This window comes from Chinchilla lanigera, unplaced genomic scaffold (genome assembly GCF_000276665.1).
Source record: "Chinchilla lanigera isolate Chin_1 unplaced genomic scaffold, ChiLan1.0 scaffold00019, whole genome shotgun sequence".
In the NCBI taxonomy this organism is placed as follows: domain Eukaryota; kingdom Metazoa; phylum Chordata; class Mammalia; order Rodentia; family Chinchillidae; genus Chinchilla; species Chinchilla lanigera.
Window position 1 is genome coordinate 28,011,883 of NW_004955420.1, and position 6,000 is coordinate 28,017,882.

The window sequence follows — 6,000 nt, forward strand, 5'->3', positions numbered from 1 at the left end:
AAATCAAAAGATAACTGCCGCTGTCGTATCTACAAAAGGGAACAGTAACCCTCACTGTCACCAGATCGCCCCCCAGTCATGCACACTTAAATGCCGCCCTTTTACATTTTGTTTGAATCAGGGTCCACGTGCTAGAAGAGGTTGAGTCCACATAAGTGTGTGTGTGTGTGTGTGTGTGTGTGTGTGTGTGGGCGTGTGTGCGTTCTTCATCTCTAAGTTCTTCTCTTCTGCTTTCCTCACAGCTCCTGGCCTGGCCTGGATACTGCTCATCCACGCTGTGCGTAGCGTTTCCCAGGTCTAGACCTTTCCCGAAGCCTCCTCTGCCATTGCTGAGCGGCCTCTCTGTCCCCAGTATGTCCCCAAGTCAAAAGTCCGAGGCTTGAGCTGACTATGGCCACTCCGGGATGGCGCAGGCTGGCCTGGGAGGGTCTCACCACCCGGGAGTCACGTGCTGCTTGGCCTGGCCCCGTCCTGCGCGGGCAGCTGTGCGGTGGAGGGTAGCTCCTTCTGCAGATTCTCGGCCGCTATGTCCCACTTTCCCCTCCTCAGTGGCTGCTGGTGCTCCTCGGTTCCACGCCGGGCTGGGCACAGCAGCAGGAGAGGGAGTCAGACTCCCGACTCTGGCAGGGCCGTGCTCTGGCCGTGGAGGGGAAGGGCCCTCGTGTGTGAGCCCTGACTCCTCCACCCACACCAGGAAAGTTCTCGGCAGGAGAGAGCCCGGCGTGGCTGGGTGTTGTCATCTGAGGCCATGGGAAACAGGCTTGGCCTGGAGGGAACACCCTGTCAACTTCTCAGGAGCTTATGTCGTCACTGTCACCTTGACCATTCCATCGCAGATGTCCTGTGTCCCCTACAGCCCCAGGTGTGGGACTGAGCCATTTCTGTGCTATTGTCTTAGTTACTTTCTCATTGCTGAGACAAAATACCCAACACTCAGAGTTCAAGGAGAGGTCTATTTTGGCTCACAGTTTGCAGAGGTCTCAGTCCATAGCTGGCTGGCTCCCAGGGAGGGCAGCATGGCAGAGGAGAAAGAGTCCACGGCAGGGCAGGCAGGAGAGAGCAGCCTGCCTTCTTCTGCCCCTTTATATTCCATCCAGGGAACAAGCCTATTGACTCGTGCCACCCACACTCCGAACAATGTTAAACCAATCAGTGGATCCAGTGATCACACCCTTAATCCACATTCACAGACCCTCGATCCAGCCACTTCCAAAAAGTCCCACCTGCAAGTACCTGGAGCTTTGGGGGGATGCTGGGTATCAGCCATAACAGCTTTGCTCCCAAAACTCTCATCACTCTGTCCTGAGCACCGCAGGATTTCCTTGGGTTTGGGGCAGTGCCTAGGTTCCAGTCACCATGAGCCCGGCGCCTGTCATCCACTGACTTCCTCGGCCCCTCATCATATACAACTCAGTGGTCCCCCAGTGACAGGGAGAGCTGTTCCAGTCTCCCCCGGCAGCACGCAGGTCCCTCCGTTCCCAGGCCCGCCCAGTCTCTGTGGGTTCACAGAGACTCCCTGCCCAAAGATCCACGTTTCATACCAGCAGACCCTATGGGTAGGCTCAGCAAAGACCCTGGGTCCCCTCTCCAAAGAGGATGCTGAAAAATATCCACTAAAGTACTATAAGCCAACTCAGCTCAAAGCTGGAAGAACACAAATGTCACTCAACAAGCAAATGGTGAGCAGGCCGGTAAGGGCCCACCACCAAGGAGGACCCCACAGCAGGACAAAGGGACACACTGTCAATCTGCCCAACAGCTCAGGCGGATTACGAGAGAATTGTGCTGAATGGCAAGAGCAGATCCCAAGAGGCTGGATATTTTCTAAAGTATGTAGGCTGCACAAGGCTAACCACTCCATTATATGGCACTTGAAGTGACACACGTGGAGAGGCAGGAAGCAGATTAGCGGATGGCAGGGTCTGCGGAAGGGAGAGAGGAATATCCAACTGTAAAAGCACTGCATGTCACACACACCTGTGATCCCAGCACTCTGGGAGGCCGAGACAGGAGGATTTCAAGTTCAGTTTCCAACCCAGCCTGGGTGAATTAGCCACTTAGTGAGACTATGGCTCACAATAAATAAATTTAAAAGACGGGGATATAGCTCAGTGCAGAGGGCCCACAGTCAATCCCCAGTGACGGGATGGGGGCACAGGCAGCGTGGATGGGTGAAGGAGTTGTGCTATGTCCTCACTGTGGGGGTGGCTACGTGGCTTTGCACAGGTGACAGAAGGAAACACGCACATGCGCACACACACAGATGAGTGCATGTGACATCGGAAAAGTCAAGACCCGTGGGTCGTATCAGCGCCAATAGCCTGGCTGTGACATTGTACTACAGCTAGGCGAGATGTTACCACTGGAGTGTTGGGGAGAAATGCACCCCACCCTCTCTCTGTTGCTCCTTACAAACATGTACAGACAATATCTTGAAAAAAGGAGCTAAAACTTTATTCTGAAATGGTTGCTGATATACTTTAAGCATCTATGATACAGTAATTCACACATTTCATTGGTAACCTACTTTTAAAGACCTGCTGATGGATCTTTCAGCGTCACAACAGTGCTTGTCTTAGTCTCTGCCAGGTGCTGAAACAGGACACCAGAAACTGGGCCGTAGCTATGAGCAATAGAATTTATGTCTCACAGTTCTGCAGCTGGGAAGTCCAAGGGCTACTGAAGGAGGGCCCACTTCCTGATCACAGATGAAAGCCTGTGAATTTGTGACAAAAGGGATGAGGGTTCTTTGTGGGGTCTCTTTCATCAAGGCACTAATTCCATTCCTAGGGGCTCTACCTCAAGCCCTAATTACCTCCCAGATGCTATCGGGTTAGGGATGAGGGTCCAGCAGACACGAGGTGGAAGGTCACAGTCAGTCCAGGGCAGTGCTGAGTTAGGGGGCACTTCAGGAGTCCCGTGGCAAGGTCCTATTAATATTACTGTTTTGTTGCCCGTGGTCAGGGTAGAGGAAATTAACTTTATTAAAAGTCAATGCAAATAAAAATATGAATTGTTTCCTGTCCAAATCAGAGGTTCCCTGAATTGCATCATGAACCCCAAGTGAAGGACCTCTACTTTGTCTGAAGTGGCAACTTTCCCTCCTGCCCATGCCCCAGCCCGGCACAGAATCAACCGAATGACATCCTCCGGAAAGCGTCAGGCCGGAAGGTGCTGGGGGACCACCCGAGCGTGGACGTGTGTGGCCAGTGACCCCAGGATGGCCCACATGAGCAGATGCTACCAGGAACCAGGTGGCGCCTATGCCCGTAGGCCCAAGCACTGTCCATTTCATGGAACCGATGCAGTTCTGGGAAAGGGCGGCTGCACTTTGCCTACAGATTTAGTTTCCAACAAACTGTAGAACGGGATTTGGAAACAGAAAGCAACTTGTCCTAGAGAAATGCGATCCGGTTCTCTTAGACATCCGAGCCTGTGGCTGGAGGCCGGCCCTGGGGAGACCTTAAGAACTCGCTGGCCCAGTTTTAGCAGCAGGGGCCCAGCAGCTCTCACCCCCAGGCCCATGGGCCCACTTCCCCCTGACCCAGCCATGGCTGTGCAGTCACCCTGCCTGGACAAGTCCTGCTGGGCGTCCGCTCCCATGCAACAAGCCGGAAGTTCCAGAAGATTCTGTTTCCCACACCACCCTACCAATGCCTGGGGCCCGCGGGGCTCAGTGCCCACCTCCTCTGCCCCTATGGTGGAACTGCTCTGAGCTGTGTGCTCCATGCCAGCTCCCCGGGTTTCTCCAAGGGGACTAAGTGCCTCTGCCTCCCACAGGGTAAGCAGCTGAGAATGAATCCTCTCCTGGCTGCTGTCTTTCCCCTGCCTCCCTCCCCACTCTCCTGTCCGTGTCTCCTTCATCGCCCACATAAAATATTAGACTCATGCAACACTGTCAGTATCTGGCTTTGTCTGGAAATATAAAAATGGCCAGAGTCAGATAGCTCAACCTAGAGTTTAGGCTCAAATCTCTGTCTCAGCGTCCGCTTCAGGGAGAGCCGGGCTAGGGCAGCAATGCACAACTCTGTCCAGAGTTCGTCCCTCACACTGTGACCCAGCCACACTTGGCCCGGGCCGGTCCGTGGGAGCGCCCAGCCCCGCCCTCCCGCTGCACGGCGTGGCGGGTCCCCACAGGGACCCCTCTAAGAGCTGGTCACCCTGTGTGACCGCAAATGAGGAAATGGGAGAGATAAGGAGACGCTGTGTGGGAACTGTGGTGGAATGTTTGGCAGCAGAGACCCTGGGCGTGGGCTCCAAGTCTGGCAGAGGGAACGTGAGATGCCGTGAAACCCAGGGGTCCCTGTGGCCTGATCTGGCCTCCCCTTCCAGAGACCGTGGTCCACAGGAGACCGAGACCTCTGGGCACACCCAAGGCTCAGGAGCGTGTGGGCCACCTGGGAACTGGGACACAGACACGGCACTTTCCCTTTTCACATAGCCACCCGGGAAACTCCTCCTCCTCCACAGCTTGGAGGGCTGGACAGCACCCAGCTCGCTGGCAAAGAAGGAGGGGACAGGGAGGAGGTGCCAGCTCTGGTTCCACCTGCGTGGTCAGCTCTGCCTACGGCTCGCAGGAGGAGATGCGGTCTGCTGCTCACACACACACACACACACACACACACACACACGCACCTGCAAAACAGTCACAAAATCATAATTAGCATGACTACCAGAATGTACTCTGATGTTTTCTATTTTGATCTTCCCACATTTTTAAATGCTGTCTATGACTCACTAATTTCATAACCAGCTCCTGGGTGGTGACCTGAGGTTTGAAATACTGCCCTTGAGTATCTCCAAAAATGAAGGGGTGTGGTGATCTCTGGGCTCTCGCTAAACACGATGTGCTGCAGCCGATCTCCGGGTCCCACCCCAGGGCTTGGGGATGGCTGTGCCGAGCCAGGAAGGTCTGCAGAACTCCCCAAGGTGAAGCATTTGCACCTCCCGCTGCAGCAGGTCAAGCCGGCCCTGGCCACGACCCTCGCCCTTGGCCACACCTCCCTCCCTCTGGTAGCTGGGCTACATGTGAACGCCTTCTCCAGCCCACTGTCACTTTGAACACTCACTCAGCTGAGCCCTGTCTCATGGATCACAAACTGCATGTTATTTCCCTGTGCAAAACAAAATAAAAACATGACTAGGAAAACACAACATCGGCTCCATCCGAAGTCTTCGAGCCAGCCGGGTTCCCTTAGTCCTTTCACAAGAAAAGGGCTTAGAATCTTCATAGTTAGTAGTCCCTGACCCCAAGGAAGGCCTCTCCCTTTTGTCCACCTCTCTGAGGGCATTCAGTCACATCACTGGGACTGACACCACAATGATTTGGTTAAGCTTCACACAGTCACCCCCATTTCACAGATGAGAAACTGAGGCAGAGAAATCAAGAAGATGTGCCCCAGGTCCTACAGTTAGGAAGCAATAGGACCAGTTTTGTTTTTTTTTTTTATTTTAAAGAGAGTAGAAAATGAGAAACAAAGAAATAGAACAGTAGCAGCATACCAGTATCACAAACATAAACAAATCAAAGCAAGAACATTTAAAGTGATGCAGAGTCTCTGGACAAAATAACATGAATCAACAGTGTTTGTTACATTACATATCGTTATCCTCAAGGGATATTACATATCGTTATCCTCAACTACATTGCTCAGATTACCAGATGTAAGAATGAAAGACTGCTCAAACCACTATAGGGAATAAGAAAATAATTCTTTGATAAAACAGTAGAGATAATACAGAGCTTCACTACACCTGTCAGTCACCTGCCTAACTGCTAGGCTTTCCCCGTCCTCGAAGCTGACCGCCTCTGGGCTCGGCTATACCGCCATCTCTTGGAGAACCCTTTCTGGGTTTCCTGGGCTGTGGGGTTGCACTCAGCTCCCACGGCACACCCTTCCTGCCTGCTCGCTCACCTAGAACGTCACCATAAACCACCAAGACATTGCCTCCATCCGGACGGGGACTGAAAAGGAAGGTGTCTTGGTTACTTTTCTCTCG

The 6,000-nt window shown here is 53.2% G+C and overlaps 1 protein-coding gene across 1 annotated transcript in view; it reads right to left on the minus strand.

The window, feature by feature from the left end:
* Positions 1–6,000, minus strand: part of Ackr2 (atypical chemokine receptor 2) — a 29,418-nt gene that overhangs the window by 21,097 nt on the left and 2,321 nt on the right. The gene's annotated exons all lie outside the window — the stretch shown is intronic.